Raw genomic sequence first — 20997 nt, 5'->3', positions numbered from 1 at the left:
GTTCTATTTCCATTAGGGGAAGATTGCCTGTGAGCCTCTTAGTGGATAAATAGGAATTTACAGCTTTCAAAAATTCTCTTAAAGCTTGCAGGATCCACAGAAGAAGGAATCACACATGACTATTTCTGAAGCTTTAAAAGGTCCAGAGGGCCTAATTGTGCTCTCAGATGTGTCTGCGCAGCTCTGACTGAAGTCTTGGGGTATAATGCATAGTTACGTGACAGCTAAAACGAGTCCTTTTTTAAATTAAACAAAATAATCCTTCAGTTATTAAAAAATTAGACTATAAAGTCTTCAGGGTCAAGCCAGCAACTTCCCAAGAGCTATTCAGAATGTGACAATGTGAGGCCTTGGCTGGAACCAGGCACTGTACCAACCTAGGAATGGCAAATGAATGCTGAAAGTGTTAGGGAAAAATCACACAAAGAGGGCAACATCTTTTTCTACAGATCTGTGCATGTGTGTGTATGTGCACGCACTGCTCCAGGCAGTGGGAGGTAAGGAGGGAGCAATCCAAAACTGTCATAATGAAATAACCTTATCAAGTGTTCTCATGCCTCTGTTAGTTACATTAAACAAGACCAACACTGGCAGAGACATTTTCTTTTACCTCTGTTTTATACTGAGCAAGGCTTATGCAACAGTCAAGAGAAGCGTGTCTAACTCTGTGCCGTGGTGGTGTATGTGTGTGTCAGTGTTTACAAGCACAATTGCATTCAGTGTAAGGAGAAAGATGAAGATGCAAATTTAATACAAATAAGGGAAACATATTCAGATACTGGAGTTTGTGTGATTTTTTAAAGCAGTCCTTGATTTCACAAGCTGGTTTACACTACACATGAAGGATGAATTGTGCATGAATCTCCCTGCAAGTTTTCTCTGTGCTTTCCAAAAAGGTGTTCACTCAGGAATGAACAGGCTTAAGGCCTGTGCTTGAGAAGACTGAAGAGATGTGTTTTACTGTCAATAATATAGAAAAAGGATGCCCAAGTTATAATCATGTCTTACTTTCATCATGTCTACCTCAACAGAAACAGTCCAACTTTTCCTTTATTCAGCTGTCTGTGATCATTAAAAAGAGAAGGGATGACCAGTCAGGAAATCAGCAATTCACACCTGCCTAGCTGGGCCAAGAGCAGCTTCTGCTTCCCAGCAAAGGTAGTTAACACTTACCTAAGCCATTCCTGTGTTTCATCTTCCATGCGTGTCTTTGTGTTACCCAGTAAAATTTGTGTCGGTTTTATTTGTTGTCACTTCTCAGACTGAAGCTGTGACACTAACCCTGCCAGCCAAGGGAGAAAAGCTACACACAGAGGCAACGCAAGCCAGTATAGTTTAAATCAGATGAGCCCAGCGGTGCGGAAATTGCTTCTGTTGCATAAGTGTGCTTGCTGGTAAACCCAAACCAAGGGGCTGGTTGAGCATATGTAATTAGCCCAGTACCTGTGGATGTAATTCAGTACTGCTTTGGCAAAAAAGTACTGTGAAAAAAGAGAAGCAGGAGATTTTTCTATCAGATTTTCTTCCTACCACTAGAAATCATAGCTGCCGTGTGCAATATTCAGTATCTGATGTTAGTTTCCACCTTTCAGCCTCAGCCACTTTTCACTTACCAACTAATCGCCACCTAGAAGTGTGCTGAAACGTATTATAAATGGGCATATAAAGGCTCTCTCCAGCACTAAATCACAACCATCTCTCCAGAGGAAAGGGACTGCTTACAGCAGCTCTGCATGGTAATTCAGGCCAGGAGAAGAACAGGCTTTTCCCTTTCAAATAGCAGGAAGAGTTCAGATTAGCAAGCACCTTCTGCAGAAGGGAGCAGAGATGCAGCCGCAAAAGCCTTTGCTAACTCCCTGCTCTGACAAGGTGTTCGACAGCATCTATAGCAGTAGCACGTGGCTTTGGGGAAGCACTTGTTGCCACCAGGCCCCTGGGCCCAGCACTTTACTCTGGGAAGAGCTGTCCTTGGCCACCTGCCCCATGGCTTTGGGGACTAAAGGTGAAGTCCCCTGCTCTTGCCACACTTGATAGGTATCTCCTGCCCAGGAAATGAATAAAGAAACAAATGAGACCTGCAACAGCAAGATCTTTCCCTGAAGGGTGATGATTTTAAGACAAGGGCTAACTGGGGCGTGGGAGCTTTTGCAGATAAGACATGCAACTACTTCTCAAGGGAGGGTTTCCAGAGGAAGCACCAATCCCCTCGGATACGGTGTAGCTCCCAGAGCTACACTGAGCGCTGAGAACAGCGGTCGGGCGTGTTTGAGCGGCGGCCTCGAGCAAGAGTCGCGTCAGGATGCTCTGCCGGCAGTCCCTCCTGGCGCACTCCCGGCTCCAGGGGGTCCCGTCCCCCCTCCTCCGCCGTCCCCGCAGTGGCTCTGCGGGACCGCTCCTGGCTGCTCACCACCGACTCTCCCACCCCACAGGTGGAGCAGGGCGCACCTTCATCCCGCTTCTTGCGGCCCCACGGCCGACCCAAAGGAGGCAATCGGGACCTCCTCGGCAGGGCCGCTGTCCCCGGGATGCCGTGAGGCCCCCCGCTTGCTCCCGCCGCCGGGCTGAGCGCCGTACGCTCCCCGCCCTCCTCACCGCCCCTCTCCCCCTTCCTCCTCCCCCCTCCTCCTCCTCCGGGAGCAGTGCCTCCCCTGCACACCTGCCTTGCCATTTGTCGGCGGCTTTGCTAGGAGGGGAGAATTTTCCCTCGTTCCCTTGCAGCATCCCTTCCCGACGCACTCACACACACACCGATCGAGGCACCGCGCTGCCTGTGCATCGGCGGCCGCCGCCACCCCGGCCCCCCGCACCCCGGCTCCGCGCTGTCCCCGCCGCCTCGGGGCGTCCTCCGCCTGCTGCAGCGCCGCCGAACCCGGCAGCAGCCGGAGGGGGGCGGCGGCGGCGGCTACTCCTGCTGCTCAGCGGCCCCGCACCGGCAGCCGGTAGGTACGGCGGTCCCGCGGCGGCTGCCCGCCGCGGGCGGCTCCCGGCCGGGGAAGGCCGGGCTGGCACTGCGGAGCGAGAGAGGCGCGGAGGGAGGGAGGGAGGGAAGAAGGAAGGGGAGGGCGGCGGGAGCCGGGCGAGACGCACTGTCCCAGCCCCGCCGGCGGCGCCCGCCTCGCCCGGCTTCGGCTGTGCTCTCCGGCGCCGCGGGGCCGAGCGCAGTCCCGGCCGCCACCCGGGCACCGGCTGTCCCCGGTGAGTCAGAAAGTTTGCTCTCCTGGGCGGTCAGGTTGTGTTGTTGTTTGGGGTCCGCCTGTTTAGGGTGGGTTTTATTCTCCCATTCCCGCTAGCGGGCTATTTATTTATTTATTTTGACCGCTCCCCCCCCCCCCCCCCCGCCCCCTTTTTATGGTTATTATTTTAATTGCTGTTGTTACTGCAGCTGGAGGACGGGGTTCTGCTCCCGCCGCTGCCCCGCTGCATCCAGCAGCCCCCCCTAGGGCACCCGCGCAGCGCACCCCGGGCAGCCAGGGTCGGGCCCGGGGCTTCCTCCCACTTGCGAACCCAGTTCCCCCGCCGAGAGTTCGGTGGGTCCCCGGCAGCGCCGCTGCAGTTTGCCCAACAGTTTCTTATGGCAGCTCGGGAGGCGGCTGTCCCATCCCTCTCCTCCTCTTCCTCCCCGGTCCCTGAGCGAGGGCTTTAAACCAGGGTTCAGCGGAGCTGGAGGTGGCAGGACCTCGGTGTGCCGCCCGTGAGGAACCCCGGAACCGCTGGGCACCGGTTGGTAGCTGGAAGTGGTGTTGTCGTGGGTTACCAGCTGTGGAATAGCCGTGTCCTGCCTTGGCGAGGGCTGGGATTGCTTGTGGGTCGTGTCCATCTCTCCATGCTTTGATCTAGAATCGCTAGGAGTAGCTTGCTGTTGTCTGGGGTGGAAGAAGCTCTCTCGCCTTTTACTCTTTTGTTCTTCAATTCTAAGTGTGGCTTTGGTGAGGGCTCCTGGTTTCTGAGAGGAAGGTTAGAGGCTGAATGGATCCATCCCTGGGCAAGAGAGACAAGAAGCTTTCAGGTCCTTCCCAGGAATTGTGTATTTTCTATGTTGTGTGTTATTAGGTTTTGTTTTGTTTGTTTTGTTTTTTTTTTTTTAATCACTGGAAGTTCTGCTCTAATGTGTCAAAAGCTTTGATGTCCTTTGCAATGTACCGCTTCTTTTTTTTTCCCCTCACATTTAAAATGGAGTGATAAAATGCATAGACATTAACAAATAAGTTGAAAAGACTTTGAAATAGTGCATGTTGTGCATGGTGTGAAATTGTAGATATACATAAAAGAGTAGCAACTATTCTGCAGGTTTTATTTAGAAATCTTTTGCTCTATGGCTTTGTGCTGAACTCTCTTCATCTGTCTCTCAGCTTTTAAGTATGATGGTGTTTTTGTTGTTGAGGTCTCGTGTTGTGTTTTGAGGATGCCTTGACAGGTATCCTCATTAGCCTGGTTTTAATGATCTTTTAATCTTTCGCTTTACAAAGACTTGCCACTGTAAAAATACGTGAAATTTGCTATTGTGGCTTTTTAAGATCTCTTTTCCTGATGCTTTTGTTTATCTATTTATTTATTTATGTTACAACTGAAGGAGGGGGGAGGAGGAGTAGGGAATTGTCTCCAACTCTTCTCTCTGTCCAAATGTGTAAAACATATATGAATGCATAAAGAAATTAAGGCACTGAAACAACCCTGATCTGAATTCCAAGAACAAAAATGATTCCAGCGTGTGTGCTTGCCCGCACCAGGCATTCTGCAGCATGTGGTATTTGCAGAACTTGCGGTGCACAGTAGCTCTCGAGCAGTAGGAGGACGTTTTGTATCCTCAAGAGCAAAAGAGTCTTTGACAAGTTGGCAAAACTATAGACACAGTTGAGGAACGTTGATACACGTGTGAATGTATGTGTATATAAATATCACCAGCCTGCATAAGTTCCCTTTTCCTCAGGATAGTTTGTCTTCCTTAACCTGGAATATATCCATCCTTTCCCCTGAATTTTGAGGTGTTTTTTTACCGTTCCTCTCTGTGTGCATGTGTTTTGATGCTAGTTTTAATCTCTCTGTAAAACAGAAAATAATCCAGTAATAGATTTAGAAGACTCTATTGCCAGGCAAACCAGGCGATAGATCATGAAATCAGACAATAGTATTTTGTTTCCTAGCAACCCCCTACTGCAAACAGAAAACAAAACGATGGTGGATGCTTCCACATCATGATAGCTATGTGTCAAGCCTCCAGGTACAGAACTACGAATTGTGCAGTGAGATTTGCTTCTATTTGTTTCAGCTGCTATAGTAATAGTCTCCTTTTGTGAGAAAGGGATTTGCTGGGGTAAATGCAGTTAAATGGTTAACATTTCATTCTGCTCTCTTAGCTTTCTACCGGTGTCTGTTAGAATCAAGTGGGCACAAAATTTAAGTAGTAACTGTAGATTTTTTTTGCCAGTGAGAGTGATTTGAAATACCCTGTTCTTATTGCTGGACTATTACTAAATCTGTGCTATTACAGACCCTTGAAAATCAGAGTTTTCATCTCCAGTATCCAGAATGCAGTATCTTTTTGGACTTTCATCCTTTAGTTTTGTGTTTAAACTACATTAGTTAGAATGTATTGAAAGAAACTTCCTTTGCCTCTCACAGGAACAGGAAATTCTATGTGCTGCTTTGCTATGTTTATGTTCTTGGCACCCAGTTCACCCCTTCGAAGGGCTAGAGCTATCACGGTGCAGCAGGATCGGGTCCTAAGGCATGATCTTTCTAAAAAGTGCTTTTGATAATGCAGTAATTCCCTCAGTTAAAGTGTCTGAGCATTGAAATGGCATCTCAACCCTGGACCAATCTCAGATGCACTTTGTGCACTGCCATCTATCTGAAAAACAAAATCCGTTAGTGCAAGCTGTGGATCTAACCCAGTATCGGTGCTTACTGCCCAGCGGGTTTCATCCTTCCAGCTGGTGTTAGTGCTTAGAGTCTGCTAGGGATGCTGAACAGCAGTGGGGAAAGGAGGTGTGTAGGCACAGATGAGTAGTTGTATCTACAATGCAGCAAAGGAGTTTCTATACTTTTGTCTCTTTGCCACCTTTCCTCCCTCTATAGGAGAAAGTGGCAAAAAGTTGTTCACAGAGTTTTACCTACAAGTCTTTGCTATCCAGTGGTATCTGCATCCATCACACTGCAGATAAAACCAGTGATAATTTTCTTATTGGTTACACTGGTGCGTCAGTAAAAATTAAGGTGTTATTTCCATCTGGGAAACTATAATATCACAAGAAAAATTTTCTGTGGGGATGGCAGTGAACATATATGCATTATTAAACAACGGTGTTTGTGCTAGGTGTGGGAACGGTGTTCTCTGAGCAACTTTGGGGTTCACAGCATTATTTAACAGAACCAATACACAGTCGCATACAATTCATTTATATTGCCTATAGGTATTTTTCTGGTTAATCTCAAGTACTGAGGTACAAAAGCATTCCAACAAATGCCACTTCAATAAGAAAGGTGAAAGTGGAATAGTTGGAGTATTATAATTCTGATAAATGTCAATGGGCAGCTATGTTTTTGTCTGTGTTTGAAATCACACGTTTTAATGTCATAGCATGTGTGGATGGTTTATCTTAGAACATGTTAATTGAATTTTGGGAGCCTTTATGGACGGAGAGGAAGTAATCATTTTCCAATTTTTCTTCTCCATTTCTTTCTCAGATGGCACTCCCTCCAAACCTTGAATCTCACAGTTAGGTAGCCCGCACATTAAGCTTGGTATGGCTGCCTAATTGCAGGCCCCACTTAGCCTCTGCTGTGTTTACCAGGCAGCAGAATGAGGGAAGGCAAAGAAGACAAAAAGTAGAAACAAGGGGGAGAGAAAGATTGTGTAGTATTCTGCATGTAAACAATGGAACACATTTGGAAATGATTTTAAATACTCTCCATGAAATTCCCGTTACGCCAACTGCGTTTGAGGCTGGTGGTGAATGTAAAATCTTACATCTGCTGCCATGTGGGTTGGCTACTGATGGAAATAGTCAACCCATGACTAAAACAAAAGGCTAGTACCCTTTTCCCCCTAAAAACCCATCTTTCATGGAACAGTGAGTGAAGCCCATTGCATTTAAAGGCATTTGGTTGGTAGGAAATGGACAGCTTTGTTCTCACCACTTAATGATGGTTGTGGCTAATCAGCTACCTGGGAATGTGCTCCGTATCTTGCTGGGATACGTACGCTTTTTCAGATTTGGCTTTTAAAATACGTTTTTGAAGGAGGGTACTGCAGTAACAAGAACATGGAGTTACTTAGTGCACGTTTCAATTCTATAGTCTTAACGATTACAGTACAGTTGCGTATTTACTTAGATATTTATTTCCTTATTTCAAAAAAGGAACAAAAGCATGATGTCAGGTTCGGACTGTCTTGAAGCTTCATTTTTAAATCCTGCAACATAAAAGCATTGAGCTGTCAATTCTTGCAAGTGATTACAGAAACTGAGGATTTGCTTCAGCAAAACACTGACTTGCATGCCTAACTTCTTGGGGGTTTATGTTTGTTTTTTGTATGTATGCTTAGTCTCATCTCTGCTTGCTGAGATCAACTGGATTTAAGCATGTGGTTAAAGTTAGGCATGTAATCAAATGCTCTGTTGAATAGGGGGCTTAAACAAAACCTGTAACCTTTGAAACAAATGTCTTGGCTTTGGAGTAAACAACTTCAGGAGACTTCGTACAAGATAGTAGAGAGAAGGGAACAAATCTGAAGAAAAAGCAAGTTCACAGGCAAGGGCTATCAAATTGGGAACTTACTGACAGGTAATAGCAGTGCTGGAAGGGATCTAAAATTAAGAGCCATTAGGAAGTAATACATGAGTCTGCAGTATGAATTGATTACAGAACAGCACAGTTGGTGCTTGAGCTGACAAGAAAAAGGTACCATGTCTGTGAACACAGAGTTGGGTTTCTTACTTTATACACATGAACACATCTGAAAACTGAATGTTGTAGCAGGAAGGTATTGGCAATTTGAGTGAAGCTCAAAGAAGAGTAACGAAATAACTTGGTGTCTGGAGGAACTAGCTTGAGGGGAAATATTAAAAAATAGACATATTTCTAGTCTGGCAATGAATATGGGGAGATAGGTAAACTACATGTAGATCTACCACTGATCTGGGTGTTTTTTTGGTACATTACGTAAGAGAATAATAAGAGAATAATTCAGCTAGGACTAAATGGTGAAATTGAGGAAATGAAGTTTAAGATGAATTCTGGGCAAAATGTTAATAACAGAAAATTGTATTGGTGCCTGTGTTAGTCCAGGTGTAGTGAGAGCCCCCTATGCCTCTTCAGATCTTTAAAGTAAGAGTAGGCAAGTCACTAGCAAATGACTGGAGGAAGCAGTTCTGTGTTTTCAAGGAGACAGAGTACAAGATCCATCAGCCTTTTTTTGTGTCTATATTTTGGTTAGTTTCAGCTGAAGGTTGTAAGAGAAAGTAGGTCAGATACTCGGCCAACTATCCTTGACTTGATTTTTATCAAATTGCAATGTTTGTACTTTGGCCAAGTGGTTTCCAGTGCCAAGACAGTTGAGTTTCACACTTTTATAAATGCATGACTAGGAACAGGGTCATCATGTGGGCTCAGGTTATGTCAATGCTGGGATGTTGGTTGTGAAAGCATCTGCTACAGTAGATTTTTTAGTAAGCAGCTCTGGTTTATTCGTTTGTTTTCCCTTTTGAAAACAATGAGCATGGCTGGTGGTGTAAAGGGCACAGAGGTGACAGCTTCTTGTTTGTTGACAGTTTCTGCAGCATTTTGTTTGATTGTCTAAGGAAGCTGACTGCCATCAGGTAGCAATGATGGATAGCAGGTACAGCTGCTTCCTTCCAGTATCCCCATCATGATGCCCTGATATCATACCAGCTGTCCTCTGTGATCTGGCTAGTCTGTGTGCAGTGGAAGTTCAGATGACAACTGCCATCAGTGACGTGTTTTCTGGGAGAGGCTGAGAGAGGAGGGGAGACATATGGATGATCTTTCTTAGGGTGCGTTGCTTTAAATGTCTTTGTCATCCATGTAGACTGAGAGAAGACTTAGCCAGGAAGGGTGCAGGTTTAAGGTGTAATGGTAGTTTTATTGATGAAACCCTGCCTGGAATGATATTATTACACTGGTTTCTGGCAATTCATTTTATGTGAAGCAATTATTCAGAAAAAAAATTGTTGTGCAGACTGGTATCATCAGGGAATGTTTGCCAAGAGCCATGCCAATTGCAGAGGAGGAGGTGGATTTTCCTTTGCCATGCTCTGTGGATACCTGAGAACCAGTTGTTTAAACAAGGCCTATTTTGCTAATCATAAGGTAAAAACAGGTGATTCAGAATAACCCTTCCTTGAGTGATAATGATTAGAACAGTGCTCTTGCAGGAGTATGACATACAAAGGAAATCTGATCTAGGGTAGAGCTGGCTGGTAAGATTGACTTTTGGTTTAAGTACTTGATGGTGCCAGAAAGGGGTGTTTTGAAAGTTGTAGAATCCAGGTTTAGGTCTTCTGTTGACAGAATAAGGCAGAAAAAGTCGGTCTGTCTATTGAAAAGCAGTACACACCCAATACACCTCAGGTGTCTGCTTAAAAACAAATCCTCTGACAGGTAAGCCAGGTTCAGCCCTTGTGTTTGTCTCCACGGGGTGGTTGACAGCACTGGTGATAGAGGTCTGAGAGGGAGACTGAATGAAACTGGAAGAAGGTTTGGTGTTTTTTTTTTTTTTTTTTTAGGGGAGAACATAAAGATTAAAATGAAAGTTCCTGCTAATACATTGCTGATGTTTGAGGGACGTGTTTTTGATGGGTGGATAATTTGTGAATGGATTGATAAGGTAGATAACAGGAACCTATACAATTGGGTGGCTCAAGCTTGGTAGTTGCTGGTAATGAAACGGGGTAAATTGGTTTACTTAGGTTTTCTTGTGTATGTTAATAGCACTCTTCTACGTAAGTATGTCCAAGATCAGTCTTTTTGGACGGAATCCTTTAGACTGAAAGATACCGTGTAGATTTAAGATTGTTATTCTGATGCCTTTGCAGGGAGAAGCTAGGTCAACAACAATCTTAATTACAATTTGTTTCTGTTAATAGATCTTTATTTTTAGAATTAAGTTAAATGAGGCTTAAAAGCATTTTTATACAGGTACTTTTAACACAGTGTTAGCATTTAGAATGTAGGGTTTTGTAGACTAGATCTCATCAATCCATGATGAGGAACAGTTCTTCCATGGACAGAATGGATAATATGCAACTAGTTTGGTATGATGGGTTGGCTTTATGTACATTTTAAAGGGCCCTGTGCCCTACACACAGTGTAAAAATGCTTCAGGACATAACATCTGCCTGGGGTAGAATACAGTGAAGGTTTAACAGTATTTTTTACAACTCTGTTTAGACTCACCCATTCCTGTTAGGAAGCACTCTTTCAGGGAAGCAAAAAAGAAATGAAATAGAAGTAGCTGATAAAGGTGTGGGGTGGATTTAGGGAGGTGGAATGCAATGACCAGAATGAAAGCATGCTCTTAGAGTGGGTACTGGTACTTTTACCCTTATAAGAAATATTTCAGCAATGACAGATAAGTTTGCTTCATCTGAAAGAAGCAGATTGCTTCCTAATATTTTGCTGGTCTGATGTTCTGTGAAATTGTGTTATATCCTAATTCAGTGGCTCCTCTGCATATAGAATAAGAGCTTGCTGTTTTCTACCAAGAGAAACAATTCCCCCTCATTCGGCAGTGGTAGAGGCCTGTGGTTTGGTGGCAAAGATCCATGGATTAATCTCTTCTGATCACTTACGATGGAAGCTGGCATTACTTCAACACTGACTCAGAAGAAAGAGTTTCAGAAAAGCGTTTTCTGAGTAAGTGATCCACTTAGTTTATTGAGAGTTTTCCTTGAAGGTGTGACCCTTGCTTAGCAGTGAAATCTGTGGGGATCACAGCCCAGGGTAGTGCAGTTATAGAAGCATCAAAAAATTGTGTGTTTATGGTCCTCTGCTGGCAAATAAGGATGTTGGGCACCTGGATGAGATGAGAACAAGTACACTGTGCAGAATTACTAGCTGTAAACGGGTGTTCTATTCATGCATGCTCACGCCTCTTCTGCACGTGCACATCTGGCTTCCACCATCTGTAAACAGAGGTGTTGGTGGCAGGCTGTTACATGTGAAAGCTGAAGAATTAAAGGTCCTGGGAAGTACATTTGATTTAGAAACTTCTTTATGTTGCCTTTCCCTTAGCTAGCCTAAAATGACAATGTCTTAAGTTAATTTCATTGTATCAAATGAAGGCCCCCTTGGCCAGTTTTTTGGTTCAAGTTTATTCATATCTTAACAGTAAGAGAAATTACCATTTATGCTGATGACTCTCTTTCTGCAATGTCGCCTCCCATTTCGTATGAACCGGATAGCCATTACCATTTTATTTTGTTGTCAGCCAGCATGCATTTTCAGTTCCTAGAGAGAGCTGGGCTAAACTTGAGCTGAGGTGAAAGCCTTGGTGTACTGTTGCCAATCTACTTAGCTCTCCAGTTTCTTGCCAATTGTGTAAGGCTAATACTATTACAGAAAAACATGTGAAACCAGGTGCGGTGCGTATGTCATTAGTTGGGTCTTGCAGTTTTATTTTTCATGATGCGTTTGTTTAACTTCTGTATCATTTTGCAGAAGGTATGTAATGTGTAGTTTATATTGTTTCCTTTGCAAAATAGAAGGCAGCTGTAATTTCAGCCTAGGAAGGAAACTATTGACATTTTTTAAGTAAAAGAGAAAAGCTGAAAAATGGGCATTTCTTTTCAAGTTTCTTGGAAAATATTAAGGGAGATTATGTAACTGCATAAAGTGTCTAGGGAAAAGGAAAGAGAAGGCTCGATAATGAAAGAACGGAGTAGCTGCTTAATGTAATCCGCTCTCCATGGATAGCAATGAGAAGGAAGAGAGTGGAGAACTGCACGGTCAGAGCAGCACATCTGGCAGGGCAGCTTCGTACAAGGCCAGTTTCACAACTAAGTTTACCTTTTCTGTAATAACAAAGTTGATTCTGTTCGGTACCACACACTACAAATAAAATAGAAATGATAAGAGTAATAATTTTCAGGCTCATCTTGCCCAAGAATGAAGGGAGTAGTGTGACGTGAATCAGTCAGCCCACTGCGATCAAACAGTTCTTCTGTACCTAGACTATAAATGTTGCACGAGTAGCTAGACAGAAACGACTAGTGGTCATCTTGAAATCATGCAGAAAAAATCCGTTTCTCTTGGTTCTTCAATGTCAGACAGACTGAAACTGAATGTTGAATTGAAAACAGAAGCTTGAATTTGATAATCCTGAAGATGAGATGCTTTGACAACCCTGTCATCATTGAACTATAGCTGTGATGATCACTGAAGTCACTGTTCTAAGTTGCTTCAGTGGCTTCAGCATTATTTTGTGCTAGAGAAATCAGTTTGTCTTTGTTATCAGGGAGGACAAAGAGTATTAGCCACTCCTGTCTTAAACACTAGGAAAATGATGGCTACAGACTTGGTAAGAAACTTCTTTTCATGCTAACATTGCTGTCAGCATAACACAAAGTGAACAATATAGAATGAGATGTGTTGTGGCTTAAGCCTGAGGTAAGCCTGTGTGTATTGCCCTTTTAAAGACATTTAAATTTGCTAGTTTGCTGTTAAATGGGTGAAGGAAAAGGGAAATGCAGAACTAAAAACACTTCTATTAAAGCAAGGTGGTTCAGTGAATATGCACAGTGTTCAGGGAGTGGCTCTAAGCATCCATTCAAGGGCAAATACAGACCTTTTGTAACACTCTCAGCTGTGTCTCTAAGGGATGCCATGGGATGATTGTACAACAAGGAGGTGTTCTGTAAGTGCCTGAGGAGCAAGTGTGGTAGAGGCAGGAGCAAATTGAAATGAGAACTTCTGAAGTAGGTTTGTCCTGATGCTGAGTTCATCTTGGTGAGAAAGAACCATCTGTGTAATTAGGAGTTGGCTGGAAGAAACAGTATTTACGCTTCCTTCTTTCGGTTACTCTTGGACATCCTGTGAGTAAGATACTTCTTTATTTTTGCCTCTACTCTGTGATCCTCAGTAATGTCAGTTTATCTAAACTGAAGTTGAATGTGTATTTTGTAAAAAAAAATTTGTATAGGAAGATACTCCCCAGAGAATCGGTAATCTTAGGAAGGCAACTGGTGATGGTTTCAGAGGGATTTTGGCCAGCTACAGCCTGATGACTGGAAAATTTCCATGATCACATGGAAATTTTCTTCCTCTAACTTGCAAATAAATAACACCAAATATTTGAGAAAAATACTGAAGGAGGCCTCAGCAGCTGTAGAAACTGAATGGCAAGACTGATGCTTTGAATGAAGATGAAGACCGGGAAGAACTCTGACATATGGGTGAAAAAAAATATGCAGTGTCCTCAGTGAGTAGAATAAAAGTAACAGGCTGAATATGTTGCAAGAAATAACAAGTTTAGGAAAAGTTTTCCAGTGGTAAGGATTCAGAGGGGTCCTAGAATGGAATGTATGACACAATGGGCCTTTGCCAGTTGAAGTCTTCAAGAGCGTTAACTGTGTTGTCTTTAAAGAATGCAGCCGATGCTGTTGCATAGCTGTTTCCAGCTGTATTTGCCTGTGATTCTCACTAAGCCTTACAGTGAGTGGGATGAAAGGAAGTGGGACAGTCAGAAGGAGCATGGTTTCATAACTTAAGCTGAAATACAGATGATCAGTCTGTTTGTGTCAGAACAGTGGAATATCTAGCAGACAGATTACAGGAGACACTGGCGGTTAAACATGAATGTTTCAGACTTGAAAATATTTTCTTCCCTGCCCAGCTCAATATGGAGCTTTTTGCCATATTGAAATGTTAGTTAGGCTTGAAACATTTTGATAAATTCACTTCTTCATGCCTGAATCCTTGCTAACACAACTTGAGGTTCAGCCCTGGATGGTGCGAAAGCATCGTAAAGGTAGAGAGAAAACTAATCTGTCTTCAGAAAGCTTATGTAGACATGTCCCAAGTTGTTAAACAAGCACAACTAAAGAATGGTAGACCAGGCAGTTTGGAGACTTGTGATTCAGCTATGACATTTGTTTTTTGGTGTGTTTTATTTAGAGTTGCATGCTTTCAGTTTTGAACCATGTTGGAGGAATACTCCTGTTACAAAATTAAGTAGTCTGTGGTTTGTTTTAGCTAGCAAAAGCCTTATAGACTCTTACAGTATTTCCAGTGTCTGTCTTTGGTCAGAGGAAGAAAGCTGCCTGTGTTTTGGCAAGTGTGTGGGGAAAAGATGGAGGGTCCATTAGACCCCAGGTTCTGCTTTTCTGCAGATGTTCACTCCATAGCTAGTAGCCAAAGTAGTGTGTGGACCAATAAAAATAACATAATATGTTAAGACTACCAGAATATGAGTTCTTTTGGCAGAGAATTTTGAACTCTCCTAGAAAACGAATTGGTTCCTCTGTATTATGTGTTGATAGTGGTTGCATCCTTTTTACATGAGTAATGAGTCAAATATTCTGTCAAGATGTATGGGGCCATATTCTGATCTCCAGTTATTTAAATTTTGAGTAATTCAAGAGCCACTTATGATTTACATTACAATAACATTACAATCTGATTCTTGTTTGTGGGATTTAAATATGGTTATAAAAGGGATATTCATCTTTGTTTTCTCCATGTGTAGCAAGTTACCTAATTAATCCAATACTGTCTTCATTCTGGAGGAGGCTGTTGAACTTGAATTTTGTTGTCAAATACCATACAGACAAGCTCGTATGGTGGTAATATTAAATAATGATAGAGTTACCCAAATACACAGTTCTATCAATAACTTGAATTACAGTGTAACTCCAATTGTTTTCAGTAGAGAAATACCACATTGCTGAAAGGAAGAAAGCACTCTATTTTTGCAGTCACTATGCAATTAACTCATATAACCTCTATACTCATCATGCTTTGTATAAGATCTAGGGTGACCAATTGTAGGTCACTTATATGAGAGCAAAGATCCTGGGGACTGAGAAACAGTTTATTAAGATAATACTGTGGTGTGAAGATCAACTGTCACAGCAGCTTCCAACGAAAGCATGTCTGTGTTTACTGTATACTGCAGTAAATGAGAGTTGCCTGAGTTGGGGTGTTTTGAATACTAGAAGAAAAAATACTAGAAAGAATGAGTAGAATAACCAGATAAATGGTGGTGATCGTGTGAGCTTGGAGCCAGCATGTTCACCTCCTTTGGTGGTGATTGCTCTGTGGATTTTGTGATGCAAAATTGAGTACCTACCATTCAAACCATGGAGCATTTCATTTTTCTCTATTATTCAGCCACTTATTTTCATGAAAATGAAGGGACTCTGCTGTCAGTTTTGGAAGCTCTTGACCAATGTCACCCAAAGTTATTGAAGAGGAGGAAAGAGAAAAAAATGAAGATGCAGACAGAGCATTGTTTAAGCTTAATTCTCAGAAAATAGGGCTAAAACATATGTTGTGCAGACATTTCTCTTTCAGATTGAAAAAAAAAAGCTGAATTGAATTCTTTCATCCATGTCAAGGAGTACAAAGTGTGTTGTCACTTGCTGGTACCTCAGTGTATTTGTCATTGGGAAGCCCACAGCAATGTGCTTTCTAAATGGTCTATGAAAAATGGACATAAAATCTGTTTAAAACAAAATAAGCTTGTTGCTTTTATCTGTTATAGCAAAACAAAGCTGCTACAGTTTGTAAACTGCTTGTTGCCCTTAGAGTGTGTATAATGGCAATTCTGGTGCATCGCAACTGACCACAGTAAGAGAAGCAAGTTCTTCCTCACAATGCCTCTTTGAATTTTCTGTGTAAGTTTTTCTTCTAAAAAATCTTTGATAATGTATAGTTAAGTTTGAAAGAGTGCTATTTCAGCTTTACAAGAGCATCACATTTTTCTTTCTGAAGCACAAAGAAAACTCCACGCTTAAGATTCAGTTTTGCAAACCCTTCCCCCTTCTTCAAACATTCATATGGAAATACACTATTAACTGTGAAATTCCCTAGCAACCTTAGCAGCCTAGGAGAAGGGATCCAAACCCCAGCAATACTTCATTCTCAAGAGAATTTGTTCTGTCTATTGTTTATACTCATTATATTCTAATAAGCAATTTGAGAAATTCTTTTCAGGGTCTCTCAACTGCAATGGTTGGTTTGTTGTAATGATGCAATATTCACTGGTGGAAAGGAGAACCCAAAGCTTCTCTCTTACCGTGTATCTCTGGAAAGCCTTCAGAAAATCCACTTTATTTCATGGTGATTCCTTTGCTAGTTGCTTTAACAGCCTTTTTTTTTTTTTATTTTATTTTGATTAATTAGTCATTGGCAGCTGATAGAAGAATAATTAGTACTTTATAACAAGAAAAATGGTTTGATAACTCTTCTTAATGGGAGAACTCATAATTTCAGCTACATGGTGGCAATAGTATGTGCTGCTATGTGTAGTACCATGGTGTTTTTTATGCCTTTTAATTCTTTTACATAGTAAAGACTAGTCATCCTAAAAAATCCAGAGCTGATGCCATGGTATGCAGTGTCTCAGGTGTTTAAGTGCAGAAAATCATTCAGGTGCTGCTTTAGCTCAGCCTTAATCCCATGGGAGTTTAGAAGTTCTGGAAAACAGTCCCACTGCTTGACAGAGATAGGACTGAGCCCTGAGCCATCAGCATTGAATGAAACTTTGTTAGCCAATGAGTGAATTTCACTTGCTTTCCTTCCAGCTCTGGTTTATAGAATAATTTCTGGGGAGGAATGTGGAGTTGTGGTAGTTTGTAGGGTTGCGTTTTATTTATCTATCCATCTATTTGTCTATGTACATGTGTACCGACCTACCTATGTACCTATTTATCATTTTAAGTAGCTTCTCTCCTTTCGTTTTGATAACCCTCTTATCTCTTTCTCTTTGTATCTGTCTGTCCCATGACTTTTTACTGTGATCTCCATTTCTTTTATATTTTGAACTTCCTATTTTCTGCTTAATGCAGTGTTCTCTTTATTACTTTCCTTTTCTTTGTTCCCTTCATCCTTTCTATTTACTTTTCCCAATTTTTCTATTATGAGGCTCTGTCGTAAGGAACCTAATTAATTTATTTCTTCAGGGATAAGAATGTAGACCTTATTTTTTTATTACTATATTTCTTTAGTTTTATATTTGAGATTTGACACAGGTACTCTCTCTCTGGAATCCCTTTTCATCTCCTCTAACTTCTTTTTTTTTTTTTTGTGCAAGTAACAGAAATGTGCCCGTGCCGTACAAAGTGAAGATGGGGAGTGGATGTAGCCCATCAGTGCTGTATGGCCACACTCAATTTCTTCTTGTTCTAAGGCTTAGAAACTTGAGCTTCTCTCTCAGGATCAGGATTGGGGTAGGTTGTCGTGTCACTTGAGTTCCTTGATCTCGAAAATATTTTCTGAATGATAATCTTCATTTTGCCCCTCAAATTATAGAAGATCAGTAGTATAGGAGGCTGCCTGTGCCCGGTGTAATGGTTATGTACAGTTGTCAGACTTTTCATGATCTTCCTTTACGAAAGGTGCTTGCTTTTATGCAGGGATCCTTACTTTGAGGCAGTTGTTCCACAGGAAAGAATATTTGGATCATACGGGACTTTTAATTATCTTTTTATGTGGTTAAGTCAATTTGAGAAATGTGGTTATGTATCGTTAAGGTCCATAATCTTAAATGTTCGAAAACCACACTTACATGTCTTTAGTATCAAAATTTGAGTGTGAGAGAGTTAGTACTATTGAAAAGCTAAATGAGTGGTGAGTCAAAGTAATTAAGAGAAAGTAAATAATCTCTAAGGTTCTCATTCCCCATGAAACTAATTTCATATCTTACCCTTCATGTATTTAAAAATAGTTCCCTGCTAATTCAAGATGCTTGTGTACTATGTGTGTGAAGAGCACTTCAGTCCTATTGAAAGGATGGCAGATTAAGGAGCTATTTTCAAAGGGGTAATTTTTACTTACTTTTTTTTTTTGTATTTTAAGAGACACATTCATTTGCGCAATCTAAGTGAACAAATCTTGCTGGAAAAACAGCTTGAGATGCATGCAAGGCAGCAGGTGATCAGCCAATAATTTTGTGATGGCTTATGGCTAGAAAGCCTTTGTTTTGGTCTTTAAAGGCACACGAACGGCAGTACTTTCTCAACAGAAGTGGGCTTTTTTCCAGTCTAGTAAGGCCTTAAATGTTCTGCTATACGTGCTTTCTTGTTTTATCTCCAAAAGATCTGTGTTGTCTTTGTAATTCTACTATTTGCAATACAGATTATTTTATTTTTCTTCTTAAATTAATAAAACATTCTTTGGAAGGTGGATGGAATATATTAGAAGGACTAGACTGATCTGGAGCTGGAGATCTGCTGTGCATGAGCCTGACGGTGGTCTGATGGGAGAGTGACAAGACTGCACTGTCAACTCCATCAGGATCTTGAGTAGTTATCTTAAGATGGATAATATATGTTCATGACATGTCCCCAGGTTTCTGTGTCAGTTCTTTATTTCTGTGTATGTCTTGCCCTTTAACTCCTGAGGTTTTCTATTGCCCAAAGAGGCATATTGCATATATAGGTTTATTTTGCTTACTCTTGGGGATGCAGGTAATGAAATGAGGTGTCAAGGCTGAAATAGCAAACAGACACTGGCTCTTATGCACGGCTTGCATGAAGAGTGGTAGTGTGCTAAAATGTGTGTGGGGACTGCACAGGCTTGCTCTGGGCATGTAACATAAGTGCCTGCATTAGGAGCTTTCACAATATATGTAGTGGAGCCCCTTGGGCTCTGAATTGCCTGCTTCAGGTGTCTGAGTATCTGCTGAGAGTACAGAAACCCTAGAATTACAAGGTTAAGTCACAGTGAAGTTACATGTCTAAAGTAGACAGTCTGGATATATCCCCTCTGCATCAGATAATGATATTGTGTGTTACTTATTAAATAAGGATGCTAACCTGTTTGATAGTGAATTCAGAAGAGCTGAAGACAGTATTTTTTGCCAGATCTGCAGCCTTTCAAGACAAGCTGGTAAAGCTGTCTTTTAATGCAAGTTAACAGAGGCTTTCCGGTTTATTAATTACAGATCCTCATGCAAGTTTAGAAGGACTGGAACTTAGTGCTTATGTCCTGCTGTCATCTTCATGCTGCCTGAGATCAATGAGGAGTTCAATGCAGAAGAAGTCAATGCTTGGGCAGAGCCCTGCAGATATGGTGAAAGAAAATAAAACCATTAGTATTCTCAATAATGTAAATGTAAGAGAGAATTCTATGACCTGTTATCTGTAGCAGGAAACCTGCTTTTTATTAATCAATCAAGAAAACGTTAAAAATAATTGGGAAAATGACTGTAGGGAAGGAAAAACAGTTAAGGAATATTAGTAGGAGGCTGATACTGTTTGTGAAATCAGACTATTCTTAAAGCTTTCATATGCTTTATGTAGTGTATAGAAAAATGTAATTCCTTTTTTCCTCCTGAGAGAAGCCATGATTTTATCTCTGTAATTGAAAATAATGTCCAAAGTTGCCTCTTAACTAAACTTACATGAACCCCTTTTAAATCAGTTGTTATCTTTCAGTGAATTTCTCAGTAAGTGTTGCTGCCTGCGCTTGGATGTCATGATTCTATACAGAAAATAAGGCTGAACACGTCCTATTTATGACTCCAAGCACAGCATTTCTAGCCTAATTATGGTGGCATTTGGCAGTGATGCTTTATTTAAAGGTGCTTGTTGGTGTTTATATCATAAATTGTGTCAGCTTGAATGGCTTAATTCATGTCTGGCAGAAGTCTGGCTAGCAATCTCCTTAGTAATTTCTTTTCCTTTTATTAAAAATTCTTAAGTGAAGGAAAAAGTTTTAAGGTCAGAGCTTCTTTGGTCACATCTGTTTGTCTATCATTTATTTTTATATATATATATGTATAAGTTACCCTTTCCTTCATTTCAAAACTTACTTTTGTTGTGCAACATGAGTGATTGCTGTTCAGTGACTTACATCACTCTCAGCACTTTGGGCTGCTCAGAGAAAGCCATGACAGTGAAAAGAGGGAAAGAAAACACAAGACCATATGAAATTGTCTACATTGAGCAATCTGTATGCAATGCTACCTATGAGCAAAGATGATTTCAGTTACCACAACTGGGCAGTCCCTCTAGACATCAGGCAGTAGTGGTATCTGTCATACTTGCATTAATATACTAAACTATTCTGTTATTTCCCACTGCATAATGACCAGCGCTAGATCCAGTTTTATTTATTCAACATTTTTGGAAGACATAGGAAAAAAAAATGGATCCAACTGGACTCAACTAGCAAGTAAGCAGTTCCTTCAAAAAAACCCCAAAAATCGAAACCAGTGAATTTTATAGAAATACTGATAAAGGTGGGATTTTCTAAAGCATGTCCTTTTAAGAGTTCTCTCTTTTTTTTTTTGTTTAGGCAAAGGGCCCCATCTGAAGTCTGTTGAACTTAATGAGGGTTTTCTGAGTCACCTTCTAATGTCTGTTTAAGGTTGTAGAGGCTCCCAAAGTGGTAATGCTGAGAAGTGTAATTGGCCCTATAAATCTTAGTGGATCATTAATTCTAAGTCTCAATAATGTTAAGACCAGGATGCATGTAGCTGAAGCAGAGTGATGAGCGTAGTTGCAAGATTTATGCAAGCATTTCCTTGCTTTGGTTTGCTCAGTAGTAGAAATTATTTGTAGTTTTGGCTCGGAAGCTTGCTTTTTATCTTAACATGAGTTTACATGTATCACCTGTGTGTTTCTGGAAATATATAAAAGCATCTTTTTGAGGGAGATGGATGGGATTTTTTCTTTTTTTTTGCCTATGAAGAGGTAATAGAACATGACTTGGCATCATTTAACTGTATAAAAGCAGCTTTCAAAACTTTACTGTGCCTAACACATTTGCTCCTAATAATCATAGAATGGTTCAGGTTGGAATGGACCTTAAAGATCA

General features: G+C 41.4%; 1 protein-coding gene across 7 annotated transcripts in view; it reads left to right on the top strand.

Moving 5' to 3' along the window:
- The first annotated feature begins 2649 nt into the window (after positions 1-2649).
- Positions 2650-20997, top strand: part of ENOX1 (ecto-NOX disulfide-thiol exchanger 1) — a 371562-nt gene continuing 353214 nt past the window's right edge. The window contains exon 1 of one of the 7 annotated variants that reach the window (XM_061457317.1): positions 2650-2939. The gene's annotated coding sequence lies outside the window, so the exon portion shown is untranslated. Of the gene's footprint in view, positions 2940-3065; positions 3196-3552; positions 3692-3889; positions 4007-5150; positions 5219-20997 lie in introns of those variants that run through there. The other 6 variants (XM_061457316.1, XM_061457310.1, XM_061457313.1 and 3 more) reach the window with 6 other exon arrangements.

The sequence above is a fragment of the Pezoporus flaviventris genome, unplaced genomic scaffold (assembly GCF_033815535.1).
Source record: "Pezoporus flaviventris isolate CSIRO_AGI_PZ_B2104156 unplaced genomic scaffold, CSIRO_AGI_Pfla_v1 ptg000025l, whole genome shotgun sequence".
Lineage (NCBI taxonomy): Eukaryota > Metazoa > Chordata > Aves > Psittaciformes > Psittacidae > Pezoporus > Pezoporus flaviventris.
The sequence above is the reverse complement of the archived record's forward strand: the minus strand, read 5'-3'. Positions and strand labels throughout refer to the sequence as shown.